This window comes from Bombus huntii, chromosome 2 (assembly GCF_024542735.1).
Source record: "Bombus huntii isolate Logan2020A chromosome 2, iyBomHunt1.1, whole genome shotgun sequence".
Lineage (NCBI taxonomy): Eukaryota > Metazoa > Arthropoda > Insecta > Hymenoptera > Apidae > Bombus > Bombus huntii.
In genome coordinates this window covers 17,948,932-17,970,957 of record NC_066239.1, presented here as the reverse complement: position 1 = coordinate 17,970,957, position 22,026 = coordinate 17,948,932, and the positions used below count along the sequence as shown (strand labels likewise).

The following is a 22,026-nucleotide window of genomic DNA, read 5'->3' as shown; positions in this document are numbered from 1 at the left end:
CATAAATTCAGAGGTTACTTGTGCCAACAACGAGGAAGCGGCTAATCCCACCCTGTCGGTTCATGCTTCTCTCTTTCTTTCTCTCTACCTCTTTCCTCCAGCTACAGCTCCAGTTCCGTTTCACTTTCTCTCCTTCTTCATTTATATCCCTCTCTTCCTCCAACTTCCCATCTTACATCCCCGTTTTTCGTCTCTGTCGCTCGTACTCTTCACCGCTATTCTCCCCCCTTCCGGAAAATCAATATGGAGTGGCGTTGGTATACGACGTGGTGGCTGCTACCGCATGCTGCTCTCCTCTCCTTTCCCTTCTTCGCCGCGTTCCCTTTAACCCGCCCGTTTCCCTTGTATCTTCCGTTTCGTCGCTCATTCTACGTAGCATCGACCCTCTCGGAGCGTTCTTCCTCTCGCTGAACGTATTTTAGGTCGCGTCCCTCATCTTCGCCCCGTCTATAGTGTCTGACACCTCATCATCAAACACACAGTGAACTACCCGCGGAACGTGGCTTAGCTTGCAGCAAAATCGGTCATCGAGTTGCTTCGCGACTTTATCCTGCGTCACCCTATAGGTCAACATCCAGCTCGGGTATATTACCGCCACTGGTTGAATACACCGCGTGCGTTGCGGCGAATTATCGCACTTTCCGGCTCTCTCGCCGCGCCATCCACCGACCGTGCTTTGGGTCGCAATATAATTTCTCTGGAGAATACCTTGGCGAACCGAAGAAAGTCTGAGGATAGGAGGTTGGCAAGGCAGAAGGCGGAGCGAAGCTGTCGAGGGACGAGAAGAGCTTTGAGTTAGCTGGGTCTCGTTGCTCGAGACGCGGTTCCATTTTCGCGACGACTCTGACACCGAACCACGCGCAATTCTCGGGTGTGCTTCTTAGTTTGTCTACTGGGTGTTTCCGAAGTAGGTAACTTTCGAGGCTAGGCTTTGGTTCTGCTGGCATAAAGGGAGATTCGTGTCAAAGGCTTATCATTTGCATAGTAAACATCGAATGTCTTACCAGTTTATATGGTTCGAGCGAAAGAAGCAGAGATAGTAACGGCAGAGGAAAATGTTTCAGGTTAGCAAGCTATTTTTACGGACTTTTTTTTTATTCAGATATATTTCCAACGATTCAAGTCCATAATAATTAACATATGCGGATGAGATATCTCAGGTAGAAACGTGCAATCGTTTCACCATGTGTAAGTATACCTCGTACATCTAAAACCCAATCTTTTTTCCTGTCACGTGTCCAAAACACGGGACAGCAGAAAAGAAAGACTTCCAGACTGTCATTTACACCAGCTGTTGCCACCGCGAACGCGACAAACCACCAAAACGTTGCCATCTGCTTCCTGAACCACTCTATGTACCATTGAAATCTTGGGTCTGTGTTTCTCGATTGCTTCGAATATGCCTTTCGCTCGATCTTCCTGGTTGGCTTTTCTAAAAACTCTTTCTTGGTCGATTCTTCCGTGTCTGTTGAAATTCTTTCGCGACGCTAGTCATTGTCCTCGAGGGTGGTGCGTTTCAAAGCATCCCTGCTGCTCACGGAACACTGTTGAATGTAGGGTAAACTGTTGAACGTGACACAGTTCGTGTACGCGGTCGCGCGTTTTGTCGCGCCGGACAAAAGCGCGAGCTTTTCCACGATCTTTTATCGTTTACCGACACGATACCAGGAATCGGCCAGATCCTGGCCTTCGGATAAGTGTTTGGCCACGCATGCGCCATTGCACGCAACGAACTCGTTTCGATTAGGTGAAGTAGATTTTTAAGCGGTCGTGCGTGTTTCTTTTGCCTCGTTACGCTTTCTGCGAACGAGCGTGCTGTCGATGCGACGTAACGGTGTTACGCGTAATGAAACATCTGCATACGATCGGTCGGAGCATTCTTTTTCTTACTTTTTTAAGTTTCATAAAACTTTTCCGAGTTGGAGGTAAAGTTTGCGTGGCTTTTACGAAGCACTTCGTAGATATTTTAAATACACGCAGGAAGTAATAAATTAGGGTAGTTGGGAATAACGTTAACAGCTTATTTGCTCTTATGTATGCTCTGCTCTTGTCTACACAAGTGGAATCAGAATAATTGATATAATCAGTATAGAGTCGTAATTTGAACTTGTAATATGCGAATTCTCCCATTAGTTTGGATCTAATACATTTATTACATGTATAGGTGATACGTGAAACGTTATTGCGAATTGGAAATTTGGTTTCTATCTATAAACTATCAAGGCAGTTACAAAAGCAGTAATCAATTAATACAGTGGTGCACGCTGTAAGTTCACTTTACTTAATGATATAATCATAAAATCTGATTTATTGATGAAATAATGCGTAAGAAAATACATTTAAGAAAAGAAAAGAAAATAAATTACTTTGTATAGGTATAGATTTTTAGAAAAGAAACGGGATGTCAGAATTGTATGGTTATATCATTAAATTCCTATTTAAAACGATTTAGGGTAATGCATTAATAATGGAAGCAAGATATAATAATGAAGCGATAACTTGTCATTCAAGCTTACGAATAAACATCATTGCAAAGAACATTAGAGGAACTTCAATAACATAAAATATCTTATGTTGACTAAATAAAAAAAAACTATATACGTAGCTCACACGAAGCAGTTAATTCAAAAGACAAAAACTGTACAGCTAACCTACTGCTAGGAAATGACAAATTTGTTTCTCTACTATACTACTAGTATCTCATATACGATATGATAATTACGTTTTATTTGTTTTCTCATTTTCCAATAAATATTACCATTTTCTTTTATTCGTCTGTTTCTTTGTCCTCGAGTGATTTGTTTTTAATGTTCGAGTTCTTACATTGAGAGTTCCTACCTCGATGCAAAGATCCTATATCCGCATAAACGACAAGAGGAACGAGCAGTGTATCTACTGTGTATAAAGGAGGTCTTAAAGAGTTTTAATAAAATTCTTCGCTGCATCTGCATAAACGCACGCAGCGTCGTAATCCACTCACACGTTCCCATTGGACAACACGCGAGGAAAGCGTGCCTTCTAAAAATATCCTAACAAGTTCTTCGAACTACTTATGAGTGGGATTAATAAAGTGTCGACCACTTGGAAATATTATGCGATACGCGGCTTTTCTTTGTTTTATTTATTTTACGATGACGGTTATTAAGTAATCGAGCATATCTGATAAACGAAAGAGGAGAAAGAAGAAAACGTGTACCGTACACTGTACAATGTACAGGAGCAATAAATTCTTTTACAGCGCTTAAATTAATTCCAAAGGTTGGTCATTTGAGAATAATGTAAAGTAAAGTTTGTAGTTGTATGCAAAGGGAGGTGTATGTGCACACTTCGTGTATGTGTATGAAGAAACGAAGGAATAAAAATTTGTGGCCTGGTTCGCAATTTCAGTGGAAATAGGAAAATAAATTGTACATGTGATACGCGGAAGAGGAAAGAAATAACGATACCATACGGAAGAATTGTACAGATGCATTAAACGAAATTTAAAATTGATTTCGTTTGAGTCATCGAAAGATTTTTATCGTATTATTATCGATTCGTAAAAATTCGATCGCGCATCAAATGTCACAAAGTTTGGCTCTTTAAGGTAGAAGAAATTAAGGTTAATAAAATTCATAGATTCCCAAAATACTTTTTCACGTATGAAGACAAACGTTACTATCAACGAATAATGTTGAGCTCTCGTGCTATTGTCAAAGTTAGATCAATTTCGATCGATCAAAAATTAGATCGATGTTTTTCAAAGGAAAGAGACATTTTGAATGGTTGATCAGGTAGGAACGTCAACATTCGATTTTAAAAGAGAAGAGCTTCTTATTAATTAGTACAAAGTAGATTTTACTTTGCTCGCAATACAACACGTATGAAATAAGAATAAAACAATACACTCCTTGCCTCCCTCCTCCTTTAATTACTTATCTCGTCTTGAATGAGTAACTATAAAATACGTCCATCGATAACGCCAGGAGAAAGTCTGTAATCATAACATTTTAATAACTGAGTAGCAACTCTATTAATTTATACTGCAACAGAAATTAGTCGTCGAGCATAAAAGACGCGTGGAAGTTGCAATCGTGCCGTAATCATGGTGCAATTTAAATTGCCCAGTACTGCGTTTGATTCAATGATTCCTAGGCGTAAAACTTGACAAGAAGAAATTCATTCTTGTCAAACTGCCACCCAACCCAGCGAGTTCGTTGAACTCGCAGCAACGCTATCTTCGCCCATTGCTCGTACCTGAAAACACCCATGTAACGATCTAACCCAGACACGAAACAACGTCCACGCGTTTACCAATTTTTTAAATCCAAATCGTATCGCATACATTTACGTTGTTAAGAGCAAGTCGAATCGATTGATCAGAGGAAAAAATGTCACCCAAACGAACGCGCCAAAAATACACGAATAACAATACTTAACGCATAATTTCACCTATGATACACTTACGACATCTGACAATGGCTGGGATAATTAGAAAAGGGGTAAAAATACAGAGACCACGAAAGACGAAGGATCGACCGATAAGCGTTGTGTGCAGAGGCGCCCTCGATACGAGAGAAAGAGAAAACGAAAGGGGGAAAAAAATCGACCGATGGAATTCCGCTCGATGAGGGTGCACAGGGTAGTTCTGATTCGGTACGGCACTGCGGCATGCGCAATGTACGTAGACTCGGAAGGGTGGTGGTTCGAGAGGTTGATCGTCGTTGCCGCGGTTGGACAGAGGGGGCTACTGGAGCAGATATATCCTCGTGGCGATGGAGGGGTGTTGCGGAGAAGGGTAAATGCGATGGAGGTTCGTTGAGAGGCGCGGGAGGGAGAGAAGCGGGAGGAGGGAGGTAGGTTAGTAGCGAAGGTACACGTTGTGCCAGCCGGCAGTAACGAGAGCCGTGCTTGCCACGGCCCACACGGCGACGTGTGCGTGTGCGTGTGCGTGGGTCAGCCTTGCCCCACATTCAGACAGTAGTCGCGCGTCTTTCGGCGAGGTCGAGCCGGCGCGGCGTTTCCGTCGAGTGTAGCGTCGAGAGAGACGCCGGGGATGCTAGTAGCGAGGAAGTGCCGGCGTCGAGCAGCGTCCTCCCGCCGGTTACTCGCGCGACGGCGCTCCGAGAACGCCGGCAAGGCTTCCGAGTGAACGAACGGCGACCTTCTTTCGCGGCTTACACACCGGCCGACAGCGTTTTTCTGTTTTCCTGCCTTACTAGTCGTCGTGTGCTACACCATCGAGAGAGGGTCGGTGCGCGTGGCCCAAGTAATCGTCCAGTGCGTGCGTGCTCGCGTGCCTGTCTGCCTCTCGCCTGCTAGCTTGGCTGCGTGCACGCGCGCGCGCGTGCTTCCATCTATTCGCGTGTAGTAGGAAAAACGGACCGAGGTAGAACGCGAGGTGAAACGAGAGATGTAAGTCGTTGCTCGGTAGTCGGGGAACAGGCTCCCTTGCTCGGCCGGTTTTCGATTGCCTCGCGAGATCGTCTGGTGCGCGCGAGTGTGATTCCGTACTCGAGACTCGTGAAATTCGATTTACATGGAATCGTGCTGCTTTGTGAGTGCGAGGAAATTTGTGCGATTCTACTACGCATCGATTACGAGATAGTCGAAAATAGTTCGACGCACACAGTGATGTTCTTTGAATAAATGTCTAGTTTAAATGTGATGCTTCGCTTTATCGAGATATTTCGTGGAATGTCGCGTCGTGGAAAAATTCGAATTCGAACGGGTTCGAGGGGAGTGGGAAACAAGCCGCGAGGAACGCGACGCAGAAAAACCGGTCGATGCCGGGGCGGTCGCTTTAAATTCTACGATTTAAAATTCAAGCGAGAGTACCGTTTCTTACGCTGCCCGTGACGCTTCGCGAGATACGAAAAAGTCGGAGAAACTCGTTGTCGTTGGGGGAACACGGAATGCTCGGTATCATCCTCCTAACGACTTAAAATTCCAATGGAATGCTTGTCGGGGGGGGGGAAGGTTCGACGTTCTTTGAAGCACGGGAATTTCGTGGCCGTGAGAGAAACGGCGCGCACCGGAGAAACGAGCCACCTTTGTGATTGCTGCCAGACAAAACGATAATACGCGTTTCTTCCACTTCGAAAGCGAGCTATGCTCGACTTGCCTCCACGCTAGCCTTTCTTCCTGTCGGAAGGGGGGTTAAAACTAAGCAACTCGGGCAAACTTGGAAACGTTGAAAGCTCGAGACGACCGAAACTCTTCTTCTCCAGATCGAAACTTCCTCGATACGGAAAACTCGCGTTCCAACTTGGAAATTTATATGTTGAAATGCCCGATCGATTTTACATTTAGTCAAAGTTTTGCGAAGCCTTGCGATATGTTACAGTTATATAATTTGACTTTCCGAGGAAGATATAATTAATACCATATAATTCCACGCTATAGAGGTGAACGGTGAACCGCGATATTTATTATCGGAAGCATTCATTATACCGAGAGGAATTATTTTTTAGTTTAATATCGATAAAAAAAACAAGGAAATGTCGAATATGGTAAATTTCGTGTAACCGCAATTTCTGATTGTTTCTGAATATTAAAAATAGAACTATTAAAACGTTAAATATTTAGAACATCGATGATCATAATTAAAAGGACGCGATGAAAATACATAAGTATACATATACGATCATCTTTCCATCTCGATAAAAATCAACGTCAATGATTCTTAAAAGCATTTTTATGCTTTCAGTAATTGCAAAAACGACAAATCTAGAATCCATCCTTTTGACAGATACTTTCAAAACTTTCGTTAATTAATTAGAATTCGCAGACTTATACTTCACAGGTCGTGTTAAATTATCGGAAGAAGGCTCGAAGCAACTTTTTAATCGATCGAAAGTTTTCGTCTCATCTTTGATACGCGGTTACAGGTTAACATGACAAATGGAAGGTAGAAACGATCGACTGGATTCTATGGTTACGTTCCCTGTAATAAAAATCTTCCGCAATTGCGCCCCGGAAATTGGTTTAGCGGGTCAATAGCACGTTAGCTGAACGAGTTGAAGAGAGGGCACGCGCGTGTGTTCTCGTCGGAACGTTTGGAAATTCCCTATTTTTCTTTCCCTCCCTTTTCTCTCTCGCGTTTGTTCTGGCCAGTCGATCGATCGCAGGTTCGTTATAAATTTTCAGCAAATTTTCATTTCAAAGGCCGAACTTTACGCTGAATTTTATGCCTTCCGGTATCGAATCGTTGTGTTAGAAAACGTACCGCGTAAATCACGTCCGTCTGTATATCATTAGCCTGTTGTTACTTGATCTTCACGTTCGGAAATTTCGTTTTTCCAATTTCGTGTTCCGTTTCAATTACACGATATCCACCAAAGAGAAACTCTGTCCGAATAACGAGATGTATGATTATTTTCGTTTGCAATAGCGAACGTATAATCTTATTTCTTACTTTGATCGTTAATATTTAGAAATTTTGTTTCGCGCGTTTCGTTTCAACAAAGCGAAACATTCCTCGTTTTCTTATGGAATTAGCATCATCTTTCTTTCTAGCAACTGCCCACCGTCGTTTCAATTATACAATATCCTTTCACACGAAAAATTACCTCGAATCAATTCTTATCAACGTTTCATTGTGAAATATAGAATAATTTCCATCTTCTAATTTGATTGCTATTTTTCGAAGACTTACAATTAATGTAGTACTTCTTTTCGATAAAGTAATATATTATAATTTATTCACAATTTATCCCTCATAAAAAGAAACTCTTCTTAAGTAGTTTATATCGTCTTATTACGAACGTCTTGTGCAGCATTATTCCACAACTGGATTAGATATTCAGCTCATCGTCACTATCCTCGATTAATTTATCGCCTTTATTCTATCTCAGTACAATAATATCTCTGTAGGATAAACCAGAAACTTTCTTCGAATACTCCTGTACTATTTTATTCCGACATAGAGAATTATTCTTACCGAAGGCAAACATGGTACTAGCAAATCTGAATATAATTCTGGTAACGTATCTAGCGTAACGTATCGTATGTTTTGTTTCGAAACGGAGCAATAAAGCAGAAATTCCAGTGCAAGTTCATTTCGTATACACGAGCTAACGTATACATTTGGTTACGATATCCGTGATTAATCGTTCCTCGTTTCGTTACGCCAGAAATAGAGGCACCAACGCGGTTTCATTGAGAATACGATCCTCCAGGGTTGTTGCTTCGAACTTCCATCTACCGTGACTTGTACATTGTATACGCGAAAATAAATCGCGTAACGCGAAAGCAGGTGTCCCTCAAGTGGTTCGCTCTGCTTCGGAAACACGTATTTCACATCTCGTAAGGATCGTAAAAAGAATCGAGTAAAAAAGGATTTTAAAACACTTCCTTTTTTGATTTTGTTCCACTTTTTATAGTCCCTTCGAATTTCATTTGCGACAATTTAGCTTCAAAGATTTGTTTAGGACATTTCACCGGCGTAAAGATAGTTTGACAATATTCTTACGATTCTTTAATCGCTATACTCTATATATGATATTTTGTTTGATCTTTCAAGTTGAATATGTACGACTTTATCAGATTTATTGCTACGATAACGTCATATTATTGAACTACGTTTATCTGATTCTGATTAGTAGAATATAATGTCCGAGCTGTGAGAATTTAATAACATGTGACAAAGGAAGGTAACACAGAAATAGTAATACAAAAAAAAAGAGATACAAGATAGATAGATATGTACTCTAGATAACCAGAACGTAAAAATCTACATGGATTACGAAGCATAAAATATATTCCCAAAGCCCTTAGTTCCTGTTTCGGAAATACCCTTCACGATTCGTGCGAGTTTTTAAAGCAGATAGTCTATGACAATTTCACTACAATTCCCAATAAAGAAACATCGCTGGCGACTTTAACTCTTTCTCAACTTTTCTATTCACTTTGCTACAATTTTATTCAAAAATAGGCGAGTCCATTTAAAGTTCCACCATCATCGTATTAGAGACCGTTATCTGCAGAATATCACAGGCAGTTGGAGAGCAGGCGAATATAGGAGCGAGTCTCGAAAGCCCTGTAGACTTTTCCGCTGGCCGCAGCTGACGCAGTATCTTGCGACGAACATGTTTGGTATCCTCGGTGAAGCGAGACACGAAATATTTTTTGCATTCGAAGCGAGGACTTAACCTTCCCTGGCGAGAAAACGTTGCAAGTTTCGCGTTCTCGTTTAAAGCGATAAGCTGTTGCGGAATGGATCGATAGAGCGCATAGAACTTCGAAACAATGCGTAAAATAATTCGATATCTTGAAATTGTACAGTATCCCTTACGGTTTAAAGGATAAATGAAACTTCTTTAGGGTGGAGGTCAAGGAAAGAAATACCTTGGAAGTTATCGTTAAATTTTGCTATTATCGATCTGTAAAATTGTTAATAAAAATATTTTCCAAATAAGAAGGATCGAGCGATTAATTCTTGTAGGCACCACCTTGCTCTCCTTTTAAGGCAACGCGATGTTTATTATACCAAAATTTTCTCGTTCTAAACAATCAAAACTCTCGGTACCTAACAGCAATATAACTTCGAGTCATTAGCCATCGTCGAACATCAGCAACCCTTACTTGTGCTTTCACTAGCTACACGAAATTTAGGTATTTGTTATAAATTGCCCTAAAGCTGAATAACCAATTGACCAACTATCCTTGACAAGCTTTAAAAATTTCTAACAAACATAAATCTAAAACAGAATATCGATCGATACTTTCACTTTTCAAGTTATAACTGAGCCTCGTTTTCTTCCCAACGATTCTCCTCTTATCGTTTTCCGATATATCGTATAGAAGAATCAGAGTCGTCACCGAAGCACGCTCCGCGCCCTTTCCCGCGCTGTTATTCCCATTTCTACGGCCGCGAACGTTAAGAAAGATACCGAAAAGAAGGATAATTTTGCCTCGAGAGAATAACCACGATGTTGGTCGAATTTTGCTTTAAAAGAAGGGCGCGTAGATCTCGATAAAGCTGGGCGACGCTTTTAATGCTCAACGGACGTTTGAGCGCCGTGAACTCAGGGGCTCGCCGAATTTCTTGCTGCCACCCTCGGCGTTATCTCGCGCTAGCAGCTCCGTGGCCGCGTTTAAATTCTGACGAGCGACGGGCAGCGTGTATCAGTGGCAAAAAGCGCGGTGATTCGCAATGGAGAAAGGAGATCGTAGGTGGTTTGGTCGCAGCGCACGCGTTCCTCGTATTTTGCACGTTCCCCGCGGCGCGACGTGACGCGACACTGCGTGATCACCGTACGCATCACCGCGTGAAATTCCGTTTGCAGAGGCGGCGTGATCAACGAGGAAAAGTGTCTTATATCGGCGGAAGGTGCAGCACACGTTGGAGACTGAACGAGTTAAGAGCTCGGGGAGAAACTCGGTACCGAGGGAAGGAACAGGGATGAATAATTTAAACGAACGAATGGGAACAGTCTGACATATCGATTAAAAGAAGGGAGAGAAGAATAGAGAAGGTTTTAGAGAACGAAGAGTGGCTCGTCGATGGAATCACGATAGCTAACGCGAGATTAAAGATACCACTTATATATGTGTATATGGAAATATATGAATATATGATAATTAATTATTAAAAAGAAAAATCTACTAATATATTAAACGTATATGTCTCTGGAGAAAAAAAAGAGTTATTATTCGAATCTATTGTTTTATCTACTCGTTCGAGGTTTACACGTTGTCCGATAAGAATATCTATGTTAAGCCTAATGGTGCGCGCGGGAACACGCGCGTAAGTATCAGCGAGAAACGCATGAACGAGATCGAATTAAGGGAGAGAAGAACGACCAAAACGAATGTTGTCAATTAATATTGTATATTATTCAGATCACTTCCGGAGTTTACGATTTCGCCTAGTTCAATTACTAACTACCTTTACGCGCCGTTCCCTCTGTAGCCGTTCTTCGAATTCTACCTCCAGCTTAAGAATAATTTAAGAGAAACTGAAAGAGTCGACAACGAAGGCGAAGAAGAAGAAGAAGAAGAAGAAAGAAAAAAAGAGAAAATTGAAGAAACAAGAGGAATAAATGAAAAAAGAAGTAGAGAAAGAGTAAGAGGCAAGAAGGAGTGGAGAGAAGAAACAGAGAGAAGGGTAAAACGGCCTACAAATGTATTTAGATTTAGTGCGCGTCACGGGTCCTCGACCGGACCCTTCCCAATGGTTGTACCTGGTTTAATCTGCAGTTAAGACTTCACCCGTTCATAACGGAAGCTACGTTCGGTTTCCGTATCATTACGAAGGTAAGGCAACAGTAGAATAGGTCCTTCAAACACGGTCTTTACGATCTCGAACAGTTTCCATGGTGCTGTATGACTCGTGGTTTCTATCCAATTTTGGATATCCTCGTTCTTGAAGATTCAACGAGGCTGCGCTGTATTTCCTACGGATATGTAGAATGAATAGATAACACTTGTTGCCTCTAAAAGCATCGTCATTTTTGTTTTCTATTTGTTTTTCATTCGCCATGGCTGCGTATCCTTCGTACATAGGGAGGCAGACAGTATTCGTGAAGCAAGGACATCGGAAGAGACAGATTCAACAGGAAAATATTTACGAGCATCGTGTATTGTAAATGATTACAACGCGGTGATATTCTCTATATTTAGTATATCGCCATTCGTTTGAGAATTAAAGTGACGTTTACAACGACGCTGCAGTGATTTCGATACGACTGTGTAATATCTTCGTTTCATCCCCTGAGAAATGGAATCCACTGGTGATAACGTTTGATTAAACGATTTCGTGGGTGGTTGGATAATTGTTACGTGAGATTAGTATTATTCGGTTGTACAATGTTCAGATTAATTTTCACGTGTTTGTCCTTAGAATGTCGTATTTTCTTATGGCCCGGTATTCTGAGTACTTTGGTATTTCTGAGTGCTAAGATTACAAACTCCCGCTGGAAACTTTAAGGACGACTGTTATCATATTTGTTTTAAAATTGGAAAATGTTGCGAATGAATTATATCGTAATATGAAATTTAACGTGATAATTTATATAATAAGCAAAATGATATATTATACTATTGACAATAGTTATATATTAACAATTGTAGTAATATATTAACAATTTTATTAAAAGATGCCTACAATTTAAAATCCACAATCTACGTGAAACATAAAAATTTTATTACAAATAGAATAAAGTGTGTATTAATGAAAAACACGTAGGATTATGATCCACTGCGTTTTCAGGGAACACCAAGGAAATAGATTCTTGAAAATCGAAAGTTTCATACGATAAACTTTTATTCGATGGAATAGGCTTGAAAGTTTATCTTGTTATGGGTTCGATGGTCATTAGCGTCTAAATATCCTTGTAAGTATCAGAGTTACGAGAAACTCTTGTTGGGACAGAGTTAGTCAGTTCGAAGCGACTCGTTCTCTGACCGTAATAATTTCTTTGTAGGCTTAAGTTCTCGTTGATTTTCCAGTGATTTTAAACAAAGTATACAATTGTTTCGTTTTCAGAGCTTAATGAAGATCATTCGGTTAAGTTTTAGGACGCATACATTTTCCCAATTATTCTCTGTCAATTGTTTCACTATATCGCCTTTGAACAAATATATATGTTTAATGAATATACATTTAAAGATAGGAAATTTGTATCATCGAATTATAACGTCAAAAATCAATGAAATTGGAGTGTTTAATTTATTTCTGGATTAGCGACTATTGTTTAAATTTACGATAAACTATATGTTCTATATTCCATGAAAGTTTACGTACAATTTATTAGGACACTTATCCGCTAATAATCTTTATAATACACAGTTCTGATACAGGTGCAAGTGATTGTACGATTAAAATTATCGAGCGAAATTAACAAAATCCAGTCGCTGATGAGCGATGTCCTCTGGAACGAGTTAATTAATCGTTTATGTATAACAATATGTGAGCCAGCTTATAAGATACAAACTTCTGTGAACTTTCACGCGTAAGTACACACGCTTTCTGGCAGATAAAAGTACTTATTTTACATATACAAACACAGAACTATAATTTCACTAAAGCAATCATAAAATATTAGGTCGTCCGAAAAGTTTCTTTCGTCTTATAGGGAAATAATGGAAGCACATTTTCCCTTTTATATTATTCTGTCGAATTACGTATAATCCATTGTGTTCTATCAAGATAAAGATTACAACGTTCGATAGATTAGGTTTCATGTTTGTATAAAGATGCGCCGTTGTAAAAGAAAGATACTTTTCGGACAAACCTAATAGAAATCGAAATTTATTGATTGCCTTTAGAAGCTCAAATAAGATCAATACGATCAAACGTATGAAAGTCGATTAAGTTTTTAATGTCGCTCATCGACGAATAAGAATACTTTGTAATTCGATTGTTCACATCTCGTGCAAACTAGGAAAACTTTTTTCTTTCAATTAGGGGCCTGTCGGCAGACAGAGGCAGCGTATGGAATCGGTGACACGTGGTCGGAATAATTCCGCCATTCCCGTCCCATTCTTCTCTTTATGGTTTCTCCGACACGTTCCGTGTCGCTGCCTTCAATTAACTTTCCGGTCGCGTTCCACGGAAAAAAGGAAGGTTTCGTCCTGTAAGGATTCCCGGACGTTTCTCAGTTGAAAGCCAACAAGGAAAACGCGGTGTAATAAAACATGCATGATCATCTACTTGGTCTGGACCCCTGCTCGTTTCACGCAGAAATAACTCTTCGAGGCACGCTATCGTGTCGCTCTTTGATTAAAATTTATGAAAGACAGCAGGGTTCACTGCCTCGTAGTTGCAACCTGGACTCGGATAACGGCTCGTGAAAATGTCGATCTCGATATCGCTTGTTCTATCGTATTATTTTTAAATTCACGATGCCCGCTTTCCATTGTAATTTCAAATTGAGAGGATACTGTTACCGTCTTGAGACACTGTCAAGCGATAAATTGGATTAGTAAAATGTAGTGGTAAAATGGATATTAATGTTGTTGGGCGTTGAAAACATAGGAAATGTTTGATTGTAATTAAAATCTCAGCCCACACGAATTTTGTCTTAGATTATAAATAAAGAAACGCGATAGAAATAAACAAATATGTAATTATTTTTCTATCGAATCATATTGATTTTGTCAAAAATCTCAACATATTTTTAGTAATTACAAAGGCAAGAAATGTGAAACTAGAATGAAAGATTTTGAATGATTTGGTGGTTCTAGTTTCAAACTAAAATAGAATAATGTTGAATAAATCGCGAGAGAAGATAGTTTGTTCGAGAAATTGTGGCTTTAAAAGAAGCAAACGTAGTTCGTAAAATATCCTTTATCCATTGTACATAAAACAGTGTCGGTTTATGGGTGAAATGGCGCGATTATGAAGGAAGATACAATAACTCAGCGATGTTATAGCGCAAGAAACCTCTCTGTGATTTATTTGAACGACAAGCTCGATTGCCGCTCGTGAAATTAAGCTTTTGGTCACTTGGCAGACACGCGGCGCAATTTCCTGGTCGCGTCGCGTGAGAACGGAGCGCTTTTACGAGCTTCGCCAGGAAGAAGCCTAGCTCTGAAAAATCGCTTAAACTTGCCAAGACACTTGTTGACATCGCCTTCCGCTCTCTATCGCACTTACCATCTCTTTTCTTGCAACATGCGATAATACATCTCGAAATCGTACTCAGGATTGTTAATTATAAGCGGCCCGCGGATAAGACGCATGATTAAGGATTGATGTTGTTCGGTGCTTAAACAGTTAACGAATAATAATAAAATAATTACGTAGAATTTCGTAAATGCGATATATAGCGACGCGTATGTATATCGAAGAAAGCTTTTAACGTATCAAATATGACGAAGTCGTGGAATTAAAAACAGAATAGCTTGAAATTTGCATTTTATATTATAAATATATCACATAGTATTATAAAAACATAATCAGTTTTTCGTACGATTTTTCTTCAATTGTTTATTTTATACAAAACGTGACTCGTGTAGTGGAACTCTTTCATTGTGTTAGTACAAATTTACGTCAATCACGTAATAATTATGAATACAATAGAAAAATTATTCGCAGGGACAAATATTATACACTGGAAATACAGTGCTCGTCTTTTCAATAAAGTTCTTCTCACTGAACTTTTGTGTCTTGAACAAACTGAAGCATCTTCCTAATAAAACAAAGTTTTACCGCCGCAGGTCATAAAATATACGAAATATTCAGAGTGCAATCAAGGAGTATGCATTAATGGTTAAAGTTGGTCGACAGCTATAACCGAATTCTACGGAAGCGTGACAGTAGATAAACCTCGTTCATTGTCAGACAATAAAGCTGTTATTATACCGGCAGCGATAAAGTGCTAGGATTAATGCAGAATACATTGACTACGCATTCGAGTACGATATTCAACCGAAACAGTTTCTTTAAAGGTCTTCGTTAAATAACAGAAATATAATTATAATTGCTGCGAAGGTGCAAATAAGGTATGCAAATCATACGATAATGTCTTTAATAAATTTTAAAAGAATGTTAGAGAAAGAAAGAGAGAGATTATATAATTATAATAATAAAAAATATTTTCACAGATTAATTATTAATATAAATTTTGATTCCGCATTAATCGTTACTCTGCAAAATACGCGTATGTAATTTAAAAGTATGACAGTTTTTAAATATTTGAATTTACAGATACTGAAGTCTCTTTCCACTTGCACAAATATCAAAAATGTAGTTATAAAAATATAAAAGCAGCAGAATTCTCGAGAACCAGGAAGCGAGACGATTAAAAAATACACGTTGTATGATATTTAACATTTTGAAAAAATGATCACCTTCCGTTTGCAGAAATATAAAATTAATAGAAACGAAATATACTAAACTTCATAAAACCAGGAAATGCGACTAAACAAAAATACACTTTCTATTCTAGAAAGCTATCGCATCATTTTCATTAATAGACATCAATTTCTCCGCTATAATTTTCCACACGATATGCAACTGTGCTTACTTTAAAATATCGCAGAACGTTTCTCGAACAAAGACAAATTTAGAAGCGTCCCAGGCGTCGTGACGGTTCCTTTCGGTTGACCTCGACGAACAAGAGATTGAACGCGCAATTCCACCTGACCGTCGCGTGTAATTGCTTCATGAACATCGTCTGCGATCCGATGGAAAGCGATGCAGTAAGGCGAGATCGGTGTCCAGTCTCCAGGGCATCAAATGAAGTTGTTATCGCGCGATCTCGCCCATTGTTATCCAGATATTTTCGTTCTCTCTGGAACAACATTTTCATTACTCAAACACGAACCGATATCGGGATAATGCGACGACTATGCAATTCCTTGATATCTTAAGAGCTATTCGTTTCGTTTCATTCCGCGTATTTCGTTTCCCGCGAGAACCAATTTGCCTTGTCGCCGCGCCGTCGTTCTCTATCGAGACATATCTGTTCTTTGTTGTGTCCAATGAATTTTTTCCTCTGTTCTGCGAGATTGAGAGCGAAGAAGAGCGCGGAAGAGGAAATTTAGCGATTGATTTTATGAAAGAAAATGGTATGCGATGTGTTCGATTGCAAACAGTCGCGCGTTTTGAGACCTCAAGAAGACTCGGTAAAATTTGGAATTTTTCGAAGTCTGACAAATCTCTCTCTTATATTGTTAATTTTTTACGATAACGATTCGAAAATTCGTCAGCTCTAAAACGTAAAGAAACGTCACACGTGTTTTCAAGTTCCTGAAAATAATTAATAACAACGACAAGGTAAGAGTAAGAAACTTTGGATGTCAAGCGATTGAGAGAGGTCAGGGATGATGGCGATCAGCCAGTGGCAAGGCAACAACCCCGTTTCGCGTAGTTGCGCTAAAGCGATTTGACGAATCCCATGCGACGCGTGCCGTGCACATACTGCTTCACCCTCATCCGCTTCTTCATTATTTACTTATTCTCCGAGGTAAAGGCGACTTTAGCTCGAGCACCCTCTTGTCTCTGACCTCGTATTTTAAATATTTGCAATCGATACGGGCGCCGTCTACGAGTCATTGACTCCTTTTCGCTTCTTCTTCCTTTGTTTCTCTCCTCCTTCTTCGGCCAGACTCATTCTATTTTTGTACCTTTCCGTAATTCGGTCGAGCCCTTCATTCTGATACTTTTATCTTTTTACAAGCATTTCATCTATCCTCGGCTATGGTCCAATTCAAGTAAAAGATTGTGAAAATTTCGTTTCTTTGGACGCGAATGGTTTTGAAAGAGACGAATGGATGCTGAGTGGTAACTTGTCAAATTTATCAAATGGAAAATGTGTTCCTCGTGAGACGATAGAAGTGTTCGCTTGTTCTTTCGTGGATCTATCTATAAATACAATTTTGCTTTTCAAAATTTGATTTACCGATTTCGAACATTTTCCATTTTGAAAATTCTTCGGTGAAATCGCCAAGACGACAGAAGGAGGAAGCTTGGCTACTTATGTCTGTTGGAATTAGCTTGACTCGATGACTTCGAGTAACCGTATTATATACAATGTACGTAATTATGTACATTACATGCTTCAAAGTTTCTGTTCCATCCAGGCTACTGTATAAGTACGGAAATACGGAAAAATCTTGTTTCTATTTTTTTTCTAGAATATAGAACTTTTGTGTACTGACTTTCTTCCACTTTGGAGCATGATAAATATAGAACGATTGTCGTGTTTTTATTTCAAGTAACAAATATAAATTAAATTAAGACAAATTTGATACAAGAGCTTCCTGGAATTGTATTAGGTTGTCCAAAAAGTTTTTTTCGTTCCATAAGGTGATAACAGATAAGCAACAATTTCTGTTTTGTATTATTTTATTGAATTAGGTATGATCCATTTCGTTCTATTTCCATTATTATGTTCGTGCATAATTGTTAAGGTATAGAGAGGATTTGGAAAAACAAATAGTTAAACATTTATTTACAAATTATTCAGCTCTACGTGTACGTTACTGTTTGTTTTCTTCTGATTACTTCTAATCACTTCTAACGGCTTTTAATAATTTCTACCCGCTTTTAATCGCTTTTGTCTCAACTGAGACCTTTCCTTTTTTTCTCTTTTTTTTTTGCACGTGGAGAAATCCTCATGGACACTCCGCTGCTGCTAATAATCGGCAACAGCAGAGTAGTGTCGGACTCTTTCCGACTAAACCTCCACGATGACCATCCTACGCGTGTGACAGGAGTGCTCCAGGGACCTCTTACGAATTATCTTTCCGTTGCACCCCCTTCCCGCGTCCTCTTGTTCGAATCAGTCTTAAAAATTCCCTGACTGAAAATTCTGGCAAGTGCCCCCGAAAGGCGACAGTGCCTTACCGTTTATACGTGTTCCATCGTTGTCTAGGGGAGTGCTAAACGTCACTTTCACACGTACAGTATAAATGTACCATCTATTTAACAATAATTCAATGAACTAATATAAAACAGGAAACATAATGCGTGTATTATTTCCTTATAAAACGAAAGAAACTTTTCGAACAATCTAATATACTGATCACTAAATATCTCTACTCTTCCTTCGACGAGTACTCGTTCTCTTCCTCCCTGTACATTCCACGTGCACATCGTAACGACGTTACACGTAACATACAACTTACAGCTAACGTACATTTCGAACGGAAAAGAGAAAAAATCAAAGTAACCTTGAAGTCTAGGAAATTCGTCTGCAGGAAGTAAAATCTAAGCTTCCTTGAGAAGGATGATATTACTCTCTATTCTCATCGGAAGTCGTTTCGAGGACGCAAAGACTAAGGCGGAGCAGCCCAGTGAGTTTACTTTGGAAACGAGTGCCCTCTAAACGCTGGAACCGCCTTTATTGGTTCATAAAGTCGAGATACCTTAGAGTTTAGAGTACCGAAACTCCTTTGTTCCACGGGGGAGCACTTATTCCGTGGAGATGAGTTCGATATCGCACCGTTTAATCTAGATTTATTTCGCCTAGAATGCGAGGTCGCAACGCCGTGAAATTCTCTCGGTAGCTATGTACCTTTTAGCCAGCCACCGCATCCTGAAAATCTTCACCGCGCTGGAATTACTTGGAACTTTTGCAACGGTATCCAGCTTAAACGCTGTCACGATTTTCATCGCGGTTCAGCCTCGTCGTCCACCGGATATGGACGATCCGTGGCGAAATATTTCGCGATGCTTTCTCGGTGTTAAAGTCGGCTTATAATTTGGACAGGGACGGACCACGCATTACCACGCAGCTAATGTCACGACCGGCACACTTCAAATCCGATGGACTGATGACGGAGATAAAGATGTGTATCATAAAGATGTAATATAAATAAGATAAAGATGTAAATATGAAATAAAGATGTGCCTAACGAGCCATCCGCCGAATGTTCGAGAAGAAGGCGTACGTGGCAACGGTCGCGGACGCCTAACAAACGCGTGGATAGTGAGGACATTGTGGGGTGACAAAGGAAAAAGGAACAGATCCGATCGAAAGCCAAATTGTAAGAGCTTCAGTCTTGGAAAGTCACGGCTGCAGTTCAGAAGCAAATTGTAGTTAGTGTAAATCAAGTGTTAAAAAATAAATTCTTTTTTTATTTTTGTTTTCATCTTTGATTTCTTTTTTTTATTTTATGTGACACTAACATCGTTTTTAACGGATAATTTGTAGCGGCACATGAGCTAGAGGACAGTTCTGTTGAGAATTTTGGATCTTGATAGATCTTGATCTTAATGGTATAGGAACACTAAATTTACACTTAGAATTCATATTAGAATAGTTATATATTTATTTGATAAGCGATTTCAAAGATATTCATCGATACACACTTGCACGCGTCTCAGCACTTTCTTCCACACCCGAATGTTAAACTGACTGAACAGTTTACATTCATTTGCCTTCGAGACACACACATACTTCCACACATTGATATTTGCATACAAGTACTACTACTACACAGCTAAATTAGTCTAGCACATAAAATTATACGTATCTCAATAAATTCAAATCATGTTGTTATTTTGCCTCGGAGTATCAATATCGTTAGGATACACACAACGTATTAATAAATAACCTCTGGACAAAACAATGTCGCCGCTACGTGCAACCATCGAACGAAGACGAATTCAAATTTTCCGGCTTTCCCCCGACTAGTATAAATAAACGGACGCGATCGTAAGGAGTTCAGTTATTAGTCAGTCGCGCGAGTCAATATCAGAGTATCTATCAGTTATCAACGAGTTATCAGAGATCTAATTAGCGATTTACACTATCTTTAGCGAATCTGTTAGTACGAGCGATTATTGTCTGTATTAATTTATTTATCACTTTAAATGTACTTCGATTTTCAACAGCCAGTTATCTCGTTATTAGAACAAATCAACCATCCTCTACAGAGACTAAATCCTCTACATTGATAACCCCGACGTGAGTTGAACACGACTAAACAGTAGTACTCTCTACAAATTTATAGGAAATAGGTATTGTAATAGTAAATTTGAAGATGTGATTTTAAGTGCGGAAATTAAATGACTGTTGTTGATTCAGATTTTGAAGAAATAAAATTTCGTATAAGATTTTGTGTACATACGTATACACAGACTGACGAAATTATTTGAACGCTTTTAGTACTACCATTCGTATCTCTTATTTCAAGCCGAAATGTGGTCTATACGCGGTTTCGTTGCCCCGTTCGAATCACATAAACGTACATATGATAACAAAAGACTAACGATTGTATTGCGTGCCTCTGCTGCGATATTATATAACGTCTTCTGGGAACATTAGCTGGAAATATGAAACGAACAACTTACCGGTAATTTGTGTAACGTATATGTATAAAGAAGCAGTTGTTGCTGCTTTCTTAGAGATAAAAGGTTTCATTTATTGTTACTGTTATACCGTTTAACTTTGACGTTGATGGATCATGGTCTTCTGAAACCGTTATGAAATATGATAATGGAAAAGAAAATGAAATTTAGGTTGCAATTCCTTTCATAACCTTGACCCTTGAGAAAAATGACAAAAAATACTGAAATGCAACAACAGCACATTTTCAAATTTATGGTTTTACGTGTTCGAATTTTTCAATACTCAAACTTTTAAATATTTACATCTCAAAATATCCAAGCTTTCAAATATTCCAATTTTCAAAATCATATTTCCTGTATATATATTACTTTAACTCATGGTTTCCTTTCTCTGCATTTCAAAAAAGGATTCCTGTCAAAAATAAGGACACGGCCGTCTCGAGACAGAGACGCGTCGATTTCCTACCGTCTATCAGAATCTCCTGGTATCCCTTTATCCGCGCTTTTGCAATGTGATGCAATCCACGGTAAGGATAGGTGTCACTTTGCATCATGCGGCGGCTATTCACTGGAACGTTTCACCGTTATCGCTTTCGAGTCGCTTCGGAATAGCGTGACCGACGTACATATTTGGAACTGTCAGGGTTTCGTTAGTACACAACCATTGGATAATGGTTCCCCATTGACTGGATCGCTTACGTTCGGTCTCGGGTGTCCGTTTCGCAATTCCTCGTCTGCCCGAACGTCAAATCGGTCGCTCGTTAACCGTTTGAAATCTCATACGCGATACGCGCAAGCTATTACGTTGTCGACGTTTGTTTCCCATACGAGTAATCGTATCCACTAAATTGATCTTTGATGAATGATTGCCTCTTTGGATAAGTTCCTCTTCAGAGAAGAAAAATTTCCTCTTGAGAAATTTAATCTGCTTTGTAGAGGACAGGATCAAGAGAAGCAAGTTGGCTGAATCTAAATGCGACGCACGCTGTACAAATTTCTATTAATCCAGATTATATTGATAATTAGTAACAATTGTTAATCTGTGTTTAATAGCCTTGTTAAAGGGTATGTTTTCGAGGTAATCTTCTGTTTCTTTAATTTCTATATAATTATATATTTTCTTTTATACAAATAAAAAAGTACACACAGTATTCGTGTTCGAATTGAGAAAGTTGTGTCAAAGTCGTTGCCATACACAGCCGTGGCATGAATCAAGGATTCCGTAGTGTCTCAATCGGCGTTAAGCACTGGCGTCGATTGTTGAGACTCGCAGGAAATGTCTCTGATCTAGAGATCACCTT

General features: G+C 39.4%; 1 protein-coding gene and 1 pseudogene across 13 annotated transcripts in view; one reads left to right on the top strand and one right to left on the bottom strand.

Annotated features, from left to right (window-relative positions):
- The window catches only part of LOC126874335 (protein unc-13 homolog B-like), a 379,726-nt gene that overhangs the window by 145,326 nt on the left and 212,374 nt on the right, over positions 1–22,026 (top strand). For 2 of the 13 annotated variants that reach the window (XM_050636273.1, XM_050636269.1), the window contains exons 1-2: positions 4,403–5,536; positions 10,269–11,238. The exons of 7 other annotated variants lie outside the window; for them this stretch is intronic. The gene's annotated coding sequence lies outside the window, so the exon portion shown is untranslated. Of the gene's footprint in view, positions 1–4,401; positions 5,537–10,268; positions 11,239–22,026 lie in introns of those variants that run through there. 4 more of the 13 variants (XM_050636294.1, XM_050636284.1, XM_050636279.1 and 1 more) reach the window with 3 other exon arrangements.
- Positions 18,235–18,331, bottom strand: LOC126878404 (U6atac minor spliceosomal RNA; annotated as a pseudogene).